This window comes from Taeniopygia guttata, chromosome 1A (assembly GCF_048771995.1).
Source record: "Taeniopygia guttata chromosome 1A, bTaeGut7.mat, whole genome shotgun sequence".
NCBI classification, from domain to species: domain Eukaryota; kingdom Metazoa; phylum Chordata; class Aves; order Passeriformes; family Estrildidae; genus Taeniopygia; species Taeniopygia guttata.
In genome coordinates this window covers 41,004,625-41,020,253 of record NC_133025.1, presented here as the reverse complement: position 1 = coordinate 41,020,253, position 15,629 = coordinate 41,004,625, and the positions used below count along the sequence as shown (strand labels likewise).

The 15,629-nt window shown below is 34.7% G+C and overlaps 1 protein-coding gene across 36 annotated transcripts in view; it reads left to right on the top strand.

Annotated features, from left to right (window-relative positions):
- Positions 1 to 4,411: 4,411 nt before the first annotated feature.
- The window catches only part of MGAT4C (MGAT4 family member C), a 325,269-nt gene continuing 314,051 nt past the window's right edge, over positions 4,412 to 15,629 (top strand). For 33 of the 36 annotated variants that reach the window (XM_072923178.1, XM_072923175.1, XM_072923176.1 and 30 more), the window contains exon 1: positions 4,421 to 4,911. The gene's annotated coding sequence lies outside the window, so the exon portion shown is untranslated. Of the gene's footprint in view, positions 4,912 to 15,629 lie in introns of all 36 variants that reach the window. The other 3 variants (XR_012053466.1, XR_012053467.1, XM_072923168.1) reach the window with 2 other exon arrangements.

Here is a 15,629-nt window from a genome sequence, read left to right as displayed (position 1 = left end):
ACATTATTTCTCTCATTAACTGTTTATTATATTATAGAAGTGTCTAAATGCCCTCCCCCATTTGTCTGGAATTATGTAATGGGGGTTTTGTTTAGCTTTATTTTCCTCTAGTACCCTAATTTTTTGCCTTCTGTTCACCCAGAACGGCTGAGACTTTGGACTCCATTAACACAAATTCTGTGGGTTTCAAGAGAGAAACAATAAACTTGCCTTGATTTTTCAAGATGGAAGTTGATGTATGGATTCAAAGTAAGACCCCATTCACTACAATGCAAATAGGGGATGAAGGGAACAAATATTTAGCTAAAAGATTGATTGCAGGAAATTTGAAGAATCTTTCATTGAGTGTTGAAATTTTAGAAGCAAATATGTCTCCTTACTGTTTAACAGTATGTGTTTCTGCATATTATTATTTATTTTCTTTCTATTGTCTTTAAAATGCACAATGAGGAAGGAAAGAAAGCAGGAAATTTACAGTAATCGAAAAGGAGAACAAACATCAACATATTAAGGTCATATATTTTCATCCTTCTTCCCCTCACTAAGTCTCAATTAATTTCTTCTGGGAACCATGTCGAAGACAACTTTGAAGAGAGGCTTAAATAAATTCTCCCACAGAATTTGGCAAGTGGAACCCAAATAGTGCATCTAGGTCTCAATTTTCTCCTCAAATTTACATACTTCTATTTGGAATGTCATTTCCCATGTTACAAGTGGTTACTGTATGAAAACCACTGGCAGAAGGGCATTAAGGTGCACTTATAATAGAACCCAGCACTTTCAACTATTAACTCTTAAGATTAGTCAAAATATTTTTATGTGTGACTTATTCATCCTCTATGAATCCAAAAGATAAAAAATAGCAGCAAGCTATGGCCTAAAAACATACAAACACTGACTACAGGTATTCTAAGAACAGTGAAAAAACATATGACACATCTAAAACTAAACCAAGGTTCATTTCACAATAAGGAAAAAGAGACTTCAAAAATTTAACTCTTTATATGCATACACATTGCAGTTTTTCAGTTATTACATATGTATGCAAAATACAATATAAAGTAGCAACAAAGTCTCAGTTTCTGTCACTGAAGTTTTCATCTTTGAATTGCATATCTCTAATCCCACTGGAATTCCCCATTAGAAGTTCTTCTCTTCTTTGAAAATCTAATGGAAGACAGGCAGGGTAAAGCTAGGAGAATATATTCTGAATTTATTAACCAGTATTTTGTCTGCAGTGAAGAATGACAGAGAAATAGGTAATACAAACATTTAAGTAAATTGAGTTCCTTTACTTAGTAAGAATCACCAGTTGCAGGAGACTAGTAATTCTAAAGATTTAGCCAAATATATATATTTTTACTGCATCCTATTATATAGAAGAGATTTTAATATTCTTTAGAAATCTGCCTTGTAACTGTGGAAATAATGCTAATATATATGTTTAAAAATTAAATAGGCACCGTGTATAACTATGGTTTATAGAAATCAGCTTTCCTAAAGTTTTGAGGTACCCAGGTGAAAGTACTCTTACAGCAATTACTTCTGTTACCCAGGCAGGTAACGCGTCACAGTGTTACAATGTGCACCACTCCACTATCACCTTTTTCACCCTCTGCTCATTGTGATGTTACTGTCTTTTGAGATATTGAAACATGTTTTCATAACTGAATTACAGCACACCAAAAATATCTAGCATGCTATGCCAACAGTGTCACCTCTGCTTCCATCTGGGCCTCTCTGATCGACTCCAAAAAGATATCAAACTGTACCAGGAAATAACTTGGAAGGGAAAAACAAACCAAACAGCAAACAAGCAAAGAAAAATAAACCCCATCAAAATTAAACGAAGCCAAAATAATAAACCAAATAATAAGCCAAGCCCTATTAATTTTTGTCCTGGAAATTCTTGTGAAACTATGTCTTGTTCTAAACTCTGCAAACCAAGTGACTATTTGCTGAGTGTCTTGGACAAAATCCCTAAACATCCTCAAGGATTATTAAACCTGTTTTCCCTGGAAAAAAATAACAATTGTTACATTCTCCCTTTCTCCTTCTGATACTAAAAAGGAGGAAGCAGAGGAGAATATGTAGTCAAAGTTCAGAATTTTACTGAGACATTTTGTATTACTATGTTTTGCTTGCTAAATTGGTTTTCTGTTTCCTTCCATGTCACCCTCAAAATTCATCAGAAACCTCCTAGAAGATGATATGTCAATGTTGTTTATTCAAACCAGTGCATATGAATGAATCATACCTTCTAAAATAATATTACCACTAGAAATAGTGAATTACAATTATTATATATTTTTAATTTGTTCAAGATAGTAGATTTTTATGAATAGAAACTTGAAACCCTGTTTGACCCAAGTTGCTGAGGCTCAAAGAAAAACAGCAGATTGGCACTGATGGCTCTGGCTGAAGCAGTAGACACTGAGAGCAGGGAGATGTGAGTGATTCTCATTTGAAAATTAATAAATAGCACACAAACCAACACTATTTTTAAGGCTGGCAGGTGGCTTTCAGCTTTCTCTCTTATTGTGAAGTGAAAGTGGGAAATTTAGGGTTGGGCTGCTGCACAATGAGGTCTCTGCAGTTTTAATAGTTTCAGCAGCAGATGCTGTAATTGTGTGAGCAGGAGAAAAGAGGAATCTAATAATCTAAAATAATTTAAGGGAGAAGTTTTGAAAAATAAAGGCTAATAACATTAGGAAACATTTAAACATAATAACACTGGAACTATGAACTGAGGATTTTGGCAGTTCCTAAACAATAGTGAAAAATGCAGAATTGTTAGGGTTGGAATGGATTTCTAGAGGTCATGTAGACAAAACTCCCTGTTCAAACAGGACCACCTAAAGCTGGGGGGTTTGGTCTAGATGATCTTGAAGGTCTCTTCTGACCAAAACCATTCTGTGATTCTATGACTTGAGATATTTTTATCTGTTTATGTAGAAAATGTACAAATATTAACGACAGGGACTGCAGCACAGCCACTGTCACCTAGAAGTGTGAGTGTTGCAACACCCAAAACAATTTTAGCGCAAGGCAGCATGGGAAAATTTGTAATCCCTTTGGATTATAAATTACTTTGGGGTAGATTTATGTGTATTATATGTACTGAGCAATTGGATCTGGTCAAGTGCTTGCATATGCTTCAAGGGGTGGTTATTAGGACACAGGCCAAAAAATTTAAAAATTTTAAAAAAAAGTTAAAAAAAAATAGGCTGGACATAATGCCTTTAACGTGAAACACAGAGGTTCTGTGGGCCTGTGGCTTTAGTTACTTAAGCCCCAAGGAAATTTGTAAATGTTCATCATGCCTTTTCACTTCACCTGGTAGAGTTCTGTTATTGTGAGTGAAAGTTTTTACCCCAGGGCGTGGGGAAATAAGAGACTTCTGAAGTCATGTCCTAAAGATTTTCAGTCTCTTCATGCCTTTTTGATGAAAGCAGGGTTTATATCTCTTTCTTGGCAATATATTTATTTATCATTCTCAAAATGCTCTCACACAAAGGCTGTATTCATATATATTCACCTGCATCTCTGTTTATTTACAGCTTAGCATGGGGAGATGAATTTCCATGATATTGAGAAATTAAGTCTGAGAAAGTCATTAGTGGTAGATATCTAGGACTTCAGAAAGCTAGATCAGTTGAAACTAGAGCAAGGATTTGCAGAAATATCAGTTTACTAGGGAGCATGACTGTTTGAAATGATACCTTTTATAATTAATTTTATCCAATGTTTTAGAGGATAAAAAAATTCATTTGATAAGTTTAAGGTAAAACTCCTGACCTAATGTTTTCAATGTAAAAACTTTTTACATAACAGTAGATATTAGTTACTGTGTCAAATTACTTTGGCACTAGAGTGATTCAGAAAACTTCAATTCTATCTCTTTTTGTGAAATAGAGTGAGAAGCAGCTCATAATAAAGAAAAAACAACTTGCTACACAATATTTTTTAGAAGCATTGCAAAATATCAATCACTTTTTTTTTTTGGAGGATTATCTAGGATTATCTACTAATGCTAAACATGATGATTGTTCAGAATTTTAGCTGTCACTTCATTTTTTGCCAACAAGGGGAAAATACTGCTCTTTTCTTTTCTAGAACATTGAAAATGAAGATAATTGCAATAACATGATACCTATTAAAATCAAAATGGAAATAACAGATAGTGGAACAATGAACTCATTGTAAACAGATAAAGTTTTGGAAACTGATAATTCCCAATACTTAGATTTTTGGGCATAGTTATGAAATGTATTTCCATTTGTCAACTTTTAAAAGTTTGAGTATTTTTTCATATAGAAAAATCTAGGGTGGTGCTTTAATGGTTTGTTGTGGGGGTTTTTTTTGTGGTTTTTTTTTTCTTTTCCTTTCTCTTTTTTTAACCTGTGGCTTGAAAGAAAGCAGCAGTGAAAATGAATTTCATGCTAGTAGACACTTTTAAGACTAGATTTAGCTGCAGTCACATTAGCTTAGATAATGGGAGAATTTTTCTTCATTGAAAATGCTCCCTGTCGCTTAAGAAGAACTCACTGAGGCAGCCTGCCATCTAGCTTTTTCACAGCAAAATAGGCTTGCAGACTGCAGATGAGAGACTCGGGAGCAGAGACAATTTTAACTTAGCCATCCCTAATTTATCTCAAGCTTTTTCAATTCATCTTCACTGCTCTATGCACACTGGAACACCAGATTGTCAACCCCTGGGAAAAGAAAGCAGCCAGGGATCTAGGGAGCTGTCACATCCTGAGAAATATTTAAATTGTGCTGATTTTCTTCTGGAGTGCTGAGCAGACGGAATGAAACTCTCCATCAAGTCATAGCTTTGCGGGCAATAGATCAGAGGATACTGCCAGTTTTCCTAATGGATTATTGTTATCGGGCAGGTTCTTCCTGAAGGTATGTAGTTACTCTCTCAATTCATTACCCACACTATTTATCAGGTAATGATCTAATGAACTGGTAATCCAGATACATTAAGAAAAATGTTAACTAAGTAGTCTGTATTGATTGAATGATGGCACTTTATTGCAGCATGTTTGCAGGTAAAATACTCTAATCTACTTACTGTAGATGTGTTGTACCTACTGCCAAGTGCTTTGTCAGCAATCCCCCCAAGCAAAACCAATCCCTAACCTTTAAACAAAAAAGCAAAAATCTATTGTGCTGCATATAATATTGCCACAAGTTTATGCTGACTGTCCAGAGAATGGTGTTTTCTGAAACAATAAATAAACAATAGCAAAATAATATGTCTGATTTTAAATTTGTTATAGATGAGTATTAATTTTGCAAAATATTTTCCAACCTGGATACATGCAGAACTCCCCTTAAAGTACTACAAATTAATTCTGGAGTTAGATATTTGATTGTTTACTATGATGTTCTAACCTTTCACATAGATAGTTACAATATTTCTTTCTGAAAATCTCTGATAGATATATGACAGAAGCCTGTTGTTGCATCTGTACTGCCATACTCCAGGAGCTTCTTAGTAAAGCATAAGGATTATAAACCATAACAGGAGATTTAAAAATAAAATCTGTAAAGAATTTCTTGCCTTTTAAACTTTTGTGTTTATATGAATTACAGCATGTTCCTCCTAATCTGAATTGCTTACTGCATTTCTGTATCTTATGAGGCAGCCTGACCTAAAAATGAAAGCTCTCTAAATTGCAGAAGTAGCCAGACATTTTTGAACTCTTCCAAGCGCGGGAGTTGCTGCAGAGATGCAACTCTGCCACATTTAAAAGCACTGCCACATTTAAGTTAAAGTCCTGGCCTTGTTTCATTTCCAGGTTGGCACTCTAGCTGAGTGCAAGCTCTGAGACTTAAGAACAAATTGGCAGGTGCAGGGCTGAGCAGGAGTTAAGCCCTGAGAAAGTAAAAATCCTTATCTGTAGCTTCTTGTCCAGTACACTGGCTGGGCTGCTGTCATGCTACCTAGAGTAAATGATGTATGAGCTTGTCTGTGGTGTACTTGATTGTGCAGTTGATATGCTGGACTGGATTTTTAGTCACAAGACAGATGTTTGTCATATTTTTGAATATACTGCTGAAAGAAAGCAGTAAGTTGGAAATAGATAAAAAGCTGGGGTATGAAGGAGGTCTCAAAAGCCCATATTGGTTTAAAGAAGTAAATGTGAGACAAGAGCATTTTCTAGTATGCTTATCTTCCTCTGTTTAAGGAATATAGTATGTTCAAGGCATTAATAAAAAATTACAGTAGTACTTGTTGCTCCTGTATGCAACACCTGAAAGTTCCTTTCCTCCACTGTCTTGGAAAGGATGAAAGAAAAAAGTAGAGAGATTGATTCTATCCTTTTCCAATGAACTCTCTTAAAGCATTTCCTTTCCTATGGACCTCAGAAAGACTCAGGCAAAGAGGCTTCCATTAAGCTCTCCCTAGAGGGTCCTACCATCAGCAAGACATTTTTAAAAGGAAATGTGCACAGTAGCTGTGTTTTCCCCAAACTCTTAAACTTCTCACTTAAATATACAGAGGCATCATAACACACTTCTAGATATCTATGGATATTTCAGCATTTTGTGCAATCACTTATGAATGTTGTAACCTAGAGGGTAATACAGCCTTTTCTTATTGTACATTGCTCATATGAAAAAGTAAATTTCCAGATCACATTCCATTTTGTCTTCTTTGGGTTCAATTATATGTTTCCTTTAAAATGTTTGGCTACTTTAACCACTAGCTTTTTAAATATAATTGTTTCTCATGTTTGTGACTGGGGAGTAACCAAGAGCAACACAAAAGTATCTTGATCTTTTCTCCAAAACAAGATAAAACACACTAAAACTAGATTTAAATGGAAAGATGATATTAAATAATGGGAAATTAATGAACATTAATAGCTTTATGTTTCATTTTTACCTTATTTTTCCTTTTTTTTTTTATCATGATGTTCAGTAATAGTCCTCCCCCATTCTCTTGATAAAGAATTCCGATGTACCCACATATTATGCCATTTTCATGTGGATATTTCTACTGCCTTCTGATAGCCTTTTAGACCATTTTTGTAAAGAACTGTATTAAAAAATATGGTATAGCATAAATGGATGAAAATAGTCTGGGAAGAAAGCTGAAGCACAAATTGTTTCTTATGGTGTTAAATTTATAGTCTGTAGTCTTCTGCATGTACTGGTTCCATTGGCATTCCTGTTCCACCTTTAGTTTACTGTTCTTTCTTCTTTCCTACATTAACAAGTTCATTAAAAAATAAAATAGCTATGCATAAGAATTTACAGCAATGTAATAAACACACCCATTTTATTTACATTCTTCAGCAGTCCTTAGCCAACACTGCTTATCTCCTGTGCCAAATTTTGCTGAAGCTTATATGTTGACTGTATTCCTTCCTTGATTCCATAGGTTTTGCTCCTTCCTGTTCTGCTGTGTGCTAGACAAATCATAAAAAAAAGGAAAAATTTTGACCTTTTTATGCAATGCTCCTGGTTTTCCCTTGCATTTATTTAACATGTGTTTGAGTTTATAATTTATTCTTCTCCCAGAGTGAGTCTAAAAAGTAAAGCTATTACACTGAATTGATGAAAAACAGGCAGCTTCTTGTGTCATTCTTCTTCCATCTGACTTATTTTAGATTTGGAAATATGGCTGTGATAACACATAATTCTATACAGTGGGTAAAAATAATATTTCTAGGAACACTTTTTGGTAAAAAGTAATTCACGGCTCTTTAATATCATCTGTTCTTTGAACTCTAGCAGGTAACTTGTGGCAAAAGTTCTTAGAAGAAGAAAGACCTGGGGGCATGGATAATGATAAAATGAAAGTTCTCAGGCAAAACCTGTGTATTTCCAAGATCAGGATGTGCTATGACCTGATTTATTTCCTCCCTTTGCATGTCTTTCTACATTTCAGGACTGATGTGTTGCTGTTTAAGCATTTATTAAATCAATTATTTTGGTTCATATGTATCATTTACACAGGCCATTAACTAGCCAGCACATTCAATTACATATTAATTCTGCTAAGATTTAAGTAGGTCTAATGACATACAGAAAATCTGTGTTTTCACACATATAATTTCACAATTTTGAGTGAACAAGAGTAAAATGATGTTTTTTCCTGAGAATCATGTCTGATTATTGTAAAGAAATTCAAGTAAGAGTGGTGGAAAGAAGATACAAAGCTAGCTCACATTTAACAAATTGTCTTATTTTGGTTGAAATGCTTCAGCATGTTCTCAAAGTGTGATCCAGCTTCTTAAATTGTGGGATACCTTGCCTAGCTACAAAGACAAGTCCAATGCTTCACACAAGTTTTGTGTTGTATCTTTTAGCCCTTTATTTTAGTTATGCAAAATATAAGAAATTTTATTAAACATTAATATTTGACTGAGCTGATATATATGTTCATGTCCTAAGAATTTTTTAAAATATATAAATAAGCACTTGAATTCACTTCTCCTTCTTTACTTTGTCTCCATCTCTTAAGAGAATTCAGATCAAATAATAACACAATTTTAGTGACTTCTATTGTCCTAACAGAATAAGTGTAAAGCAGCTGATATTCCTATTGAAAGGGACATGCCTCACAAAAATATTGACAAGTCTGTGATTAAGTAAATTAATTATTCCTTAAGGGTAATATCTTTCAGATTATGTATTTTTCAGTTAATTTTATAAAAGTGGACATTAATTCTTTTGTTCTATGATTACCTTAGTTTGACATATTTTAAGTAAAGCATTTTGTTTTGAAACACTTGCAAAGATTTGGGGTTTTCTGTTTGTGTCCCCCAGTAACTCTGCATCAACTAAATGTTATGAAACAGATTTGAAAATCTGTAATAACTACCCCTATTACCTTTCTAGAAAACCCACATTTTAGAGCAAGAAAATTTGTAAGTGTATGTTTCAAAGATAATTTTAAATAAACTTTTTACTGTAAATTTGAATTGTGTTTCACCTTGCTATGCAGTAGAAAATAAATATGACTAAAATGTGAGAATATCTTTAATCTTTTCTTGTACTTTTTCTTTCTTTTATGTATTGCTGAGCATAGAAGTTATTCTGAAATATCCTAGGCTGGTCTCTTATTCTTGTCAATAAATATGCAGAATTTTCTGTAGTATGTATTTTCAGGTGCAATTAAAATTTGGTTTGTTCAGGGAAATTCAATATTGCTTTTCTAACTTAATGCTGTCATTACAATTACTGTATGACATAGAGAGATAAATAACATTACTGAAGAAATTATAGTGATAGATCTTGTTCTGAATGTCATTTAATATCCAGTTTGCCTCTTTCTCTCCTAGAAGTCAATACATTGAAGGCAATGGGATAAATGAGAGTGGAATCAGATTCCGTATGTTTAAGTATTCCAGTTGCCCCTTTACATCTATCAGCATGAAGTTTCTATCTTAAACTGTGTCTGTTAGTAGGGCTTTGAAAGGTACATTATTTTTTTGCACATAAAAATCCTTATGCTTTGATTTTCCAGCTGCTGCTGAAGACTGGCAAAACTTTTCAACAGTCCATAACTTCTCAAATTTTGAAAACTTAATCAGAAGTTAAGGCAGATGAAAAATTTATATTTCAAAAAAACTGAAAAAAAATTCCTTGATTACTTCTTATTGACTTTGATGCCGGAAACTTTCATTATTTTAGGTGAATTTTTAATATTTCACATTAAGTGAAGTGTGTATTTCATATGGATATTGTTTGAAGGACACTTCTGAGGTGTGTTGTCATCACAAAAACTTCTATTGAAACACCTTTCAGGTTCTTATTTCAATATTTTTGAGCAGCAATTAACTTTGACAAAGATTGGTAAGCATGCAAATTTTTGTGAGAAACAAGAAGAATTTCTAATTTGTGTTTTTTAATATGTCAAACATATGGAAGGATAGAAGACTTCTCTGTAAAATGAAATTGCACTATTAAAAAAGGAGGAGTTGGTAACTGTCTGTAGTGAAGGTTTACCTCCTTTCTCCAGTATTTCCTCTAATCCTATTTCATCAACTTTCATTTTTCAGGTTTAACTTTTCTGATATTACATGACAAAAGTTAGAGAAACTCTAATTTAGGAGGTTTTATTTTTATGACTACTTTTTTTGAAGAAATAGAGGGGCCAGTAGACTTTCCCAAGCTGTTTGTTCACATACAGTATAGGAATGAAAGAGGTTAATATCTTGTCTATCCGCTGCTTGCAAAGTCATGAAGAATAGAGAATAGGTTAAATGGACAAAAAAAAACCCCCAAAAAACAACAATAAAAAAATAATCACGAAATATTTTAAGACACTAGGAAAAATATTTGTTCTGTTTTCTGCATTCTATACTCTCAAGGACATGAATAGAACTGTTGCGAATAATGTAGCACAGTCTCTGGAATTTAGGGATTATTTTTAGCACTTTGAAATTACTGAAATATCACTCCCATAAATGGCCTTTCACACTCAGCAGTTGATTCACACCCTCCTATGCTATAATCTATGTTAACCACATATGGTATGCTTTACTATTGCTCCTTGTAGGAAGTGAGTTTGTGCATCAGTAGGATGCAGCAGCAGGCACTTCAGCATCTTGCCAACACCAAAAGGAATATCATGCTAGGCCTTTCTGCTGCTGGAAAGGCTTTGACGCTGAAGCTTGCCAAGCCCCTCCATCAGCCAGTAAGAATAAGTCTGATAAAAAACTAGCTTTGTAGAAAAAAATTAATAGTTTTTCAATAGCTTAGTAATGTGAATCATGTTATCTAAGGATCTGATGAATCTGAGGCCCGAATCACAGCAACAAAATACCAGGGAGACTGAGACTGTCAGAGTAATGAGATGGAAGGAGGAATTTCCTCCTATTTTTGCAGCAGTAAACTGTTAAATTACAACAGCTATGACATTTAACCTCACATTACAACTGCCTTGCACTCTTTGCATGTCTCTCCTACCTCCTGTCAAAAAGTGTCAGTGGAGGAAAAATGAGAACTGTGCTCTCTTTCAGAAAAGAACTTCTTTTTCTGGTGTGTTCCTCCTTGGGGAAGAGCAGACTGGCAGCCAGATAGGGAGGTTTTAAATCACCTAGAACTCTGACACTTCCCTTGCCATCAAAACATCTGCTGCAACATTAGTCAAACTGCTGAGTCAAAAGGATCTGTAAGAACTGTAAAGATCTGTACAGTTTCCCTGATCTAGTCAAGCAAACCTTAGATCTGATCAGTTTTATATAAGCACTTCACTACATACTTGATAGTGAAGTATTTTGTTCTTGGTTTTTGTTGTTGTTTTGTTTTGTTTTGTTGCTGTTGTTGTTTGTTTTGGTTCTGTTTCTTTTGTTGCTTGTTTTTTTTTAAGTAAGTTTTTCTAAAAACTTCTTTGCTTGTTTTCTGTGATTCTGGATCTATCAGTCCTCTGTGAGAAACCCTCCTCCCTCCCACACACATTCCCCCTTCAAAGTCTAGGAATTTTTTTGGTTGGTTGGTTGGTTGGTTGGTTGGTTGGTTGGTTGGTTGGTTGGTTGGGGCTTTTTTCTTGTTTGCTTCTGGCTTCCACAATGCTGGAGATTAGAGGGACTGGGCACACTAAGCTAAACCTGTGAGTAGATCTTTAAACAGGCAATACTTTAACATTTTCCAAGTTTGTACATTGTGTGTTGTTGCATCTTACTCCTCAGCTTGATCAGGACAAACTTTCTTTCCATGCATCTAGACTAAAGGTCTTGAGAGGAATTCCTATCACAGAATCACAGAATCAGAGAATGGGTGAGCCGGGAAGGGACCTTTGGAAGGAAACTGATCCAGCCCTTCTGGGACCACCTAGAACTGAAAGTCCAACACCATGTGCTGTCAGCTTCTGAATGCCTCCAAGGATAGAGACTCTATGTCAGCATTGTGCAAGTGCTCATGATTCCCAGAGCTCAGAGGATACCTCCTGTGCTTTGATTTGTGCCCATTGCCTCTTTTCCTCTTGGTAGACACCACTGAAAAGGGCCTGGCTCCATCTTATTTGCACCATCTCTTTAAGCATTTGTACGCATTAGTAAAATCTGCCTTGAGGCTACTCTTCTCCAAAATGAACAATTCCATTTCTCTCAGAATTTTCTCATAGGAGAAATGGTCCAATCCCTTCGTCATCTTTGCAGCTCTTCACTGAACTGTCTCCAAGTTGTCAGTATCTCTTTTGTACTGGGGAGCCTAGAACTGGACACAGTATTCCAGATGTGGCCTCATCAGTGCTGAGCAGAGCTCAGGTATTACCTATCCCATGTACTGACAGAGCTTTGCCTCGTGCAGGCTGGGAGCCTCCTTCATGGCAAAGGCACATTACTGGTTCATGATTAATTCAGTGTCCATCAAGACCCCTGGTATTTTTCTACCAAGCTACTTTCTTTCTGTGTATCTCATGGCATATATTGTTGCATGGGTTGCTCTTCCCCAGATACCTGACTTTGCACTTCCCTTGTTGAGTAAAATAGTACATTGTTTAAAAAGACTATAAAATTTACTTTCATTATATATAGATGTCAAACTGTTTTGAGGACCCCAGGCCAGATTATTTAATCCATTTTCTTGAATAAATTTTAAAAACTAAGAAATTTAGAACTAGAATTTCAGTCAGAAAATCAAGCTGTTCCCTTTCTTTTGTCTTATGTTAATGACTCCTAGGTATCTGCACAAACATAATGTCACAAGTGATCACTAGCAGTATTCCTCAGGGTTAGGCCTAGTGGTGTTTCTATTTGATATATTTTTCAACAATATACAAGCAGAAGTATAATATCCTATTAGCAAGTTTTCTGATTGTACCAAACTGGGAGGTTCTGAGGACTTGGCCTTGCAGAGGAATCTAGATAGATCAGAGCACTGAGCTATGAACATTGGCATGAATATTAACAAGTCTAAAATTCCTGATTCTGTGATTCTGCACCTGGGACAGAGTATTGCCTGGCTCCAATATAAATTGCAAGAGGAGTGGCTGGACAGCAGCCCTGCAGGAAAGGATATGAGGGTGCTGCTCAGCAGCAGGCTCTACACGTGTCAGCAGTGGCCCTTCACAGCCCAGAGGACAAAATGCATTCTAGGGTTCACCAAATACTGCATGACCAGCTGAGAAAAAGAGGTGATTATCTCACTGCACTCAGTGCAGTCTCACTTTGAGTGCTGTGTGCAGCTCTGGGCCCCATGATTTGAGGAGTGAGAGTCCCTCAGTAGCTCTAGAGGACACTGACAAAACGGTTGGAGGGAATGTATTGTGAGCAGCAGCTGTGGACTTTGGCTTTTTCTGCTTTGCAGTAAGGGAGTCTGAGGGGTAATGATAAAGACATTAAACAGGACTCACCCTAAACTGAGCCATTACAAACCTCACTAGTGACCATCTGCCAACCTGATGTAGCATCATTCACCATTACGAAGAAACCAAACAGAACTTTATCATATATATAAATACATATAATTCTGTTAGTTGCTTCATTTAGTTTATTATTATTAAAGAAAATTTTTTTAAATTAAAAAAAAAACCATAAATGAAAAAAAAAAATTCTTACTTAAAATTGAAATTACCTGGATATCTAAACATAAAACTGACATATTTTCTCACACTGATTTTGTGTAAATATTGGTAGATGTTTATACTAACAGAAAGAGTCCAAATTCCATACTGAAAGCATCTCTACTTATGAAATGAGGGAGCGTAGAAGAAATTGATAGGAACCCCAGAAAAGCATGTGAGCAGAAATATTGAACACATGGCAACACTCACTATTGAATGGGTATATTCATTATGAAACATTGTTTCATAATGATCTTGGTAGAGAAAAATACCAGGATGTATGGATTGAACCATAAAGAGCAAGCAATTATATTTTGAGACAATAAAGATCACTTACTGGATGTGGTGCTTTTATTCAAAATAAAAGTACTGCAAACAGTATCTCTAATGGTATAAGAATGGCAGACTTCCAGGTAATTTTAGAGAAATACTTGGCCTCTGTATGCAATAGCAGTCTTGTAAGTGCATGCAGATGAAATCTATTAATTCTTTCCTAGAAATTAATATGAAAAAGAAATTCTGTATTGCTAAATCAATAGACAAAATCGGTGCCCAGGAAAAAAAATTTAAAATGCTCAAAAAACTTAATCTACAGTTCCATGCAGGTAACTGACTATTCTCCTGAACAAAATCTGCAGGTTTTCTTTTCCAATCCAGTATTTTTATGAACACATAAAGGCAAACTATTTATTTGTAATAGCTTGAAACTTCCCAGCCTTAGGCATATTTAACTGACAATCATATTTAACTGACAATCATTCCAAAAAGATGTTTATTAGCACTAGATCTTATTTATATTAATTTTGTTCCATAGCCAGAGATTCCTGTTTGAGATTTCACGTAGGTTCTCTACCTGCTCTGTAAAGAGGATTGGGATTTTTCAGTATTGTCAAATGGTATAGCACAATCTCAAGAATGCACAACCCATTCGCAGTCACACATACAAGATCTGCAAGTGAACACCTTTGGTTCAGTGCCAGTAGTGTATGTCAAAATTCTCAGATCCAAATGCAACCATCTTACCCAAGTAAATCATGCACAAGGGCTCATAGAGATACTTTAAAAAGCCTTAAAAAGGATTTTAGTTTTCAGTTGTGTAGAATTTTTTTGTTTCTGTTTGTTTTTAGTTTAGATTTAGTTATATGCCATATAAAACACTACTTCATCGTAAAATGAAAATCTGTTTGGCAAATAAACAGAAAAGCATAATGGCTGAAATTTACCAGCACATCATGCCAAATTGAAGTGACCTAACAACCTGAAATTTTATTCTTAATCATTGAACTATTAATCAAAAAAATTGTTCCACTTTTTAGAGAACATATTACAAATTTACCATACAGAATTCATACATTCAGTACTTTAAATTTATTTTAAAGTGCATTATTTTCACTATCTGTGACAAAGGATGACACATCTTTTATAAGCTGTTTGTGTCCTCTACCTTCTTACTTCAACTAAGACTCCATTCTTATTTAAAAAGGAAACAAACAAAAATGGGTGACCAAAATAGACTTGCTTCTCATGTTAGGTGGCAAGGATTTTTTGTGTGTATGTTTGTGATAGATAGATAGACATGAATGATAATGAAAAATAATATCTTGCAACTTTGAAATGTAAATGAAATATTTTAATTTCTTTTGAAAATTAGTTTCAAGATCCAGTACAGTCTTACATACAAAACTACACAAACCTCTTTTTTTTTTCTACAAACTTTACATACAAACATTAAAGAACCTACCTGAAACATAAGACACTCTACTTAGCAATTAAAATACTGGTTAGCTGTGTTCTGACTAGTATTCTTAGACTGAGAGATAACTCTTTTATATAATAGACTGTTAAAAGACTTTTCCTTTTTAGAGATTCTAGTAGGATTTACAAAAAAAGTTTAAACAGACTATTTTGTAAAATACAAATTATTCTTATTTGCCTGAATAATGATTTTTCTGAAAAGTGGAAATATATTTCAATGCACATTTTTTGGGAGTCAAGACTAAGACCCAAAGATAATTTTCTGGATAAAAAGTTTGCTTTTTCCCTAGAACCCCTTTTTTACAAAGGACAGGGTGAAATAATTTCTTACATGTAGATGTAT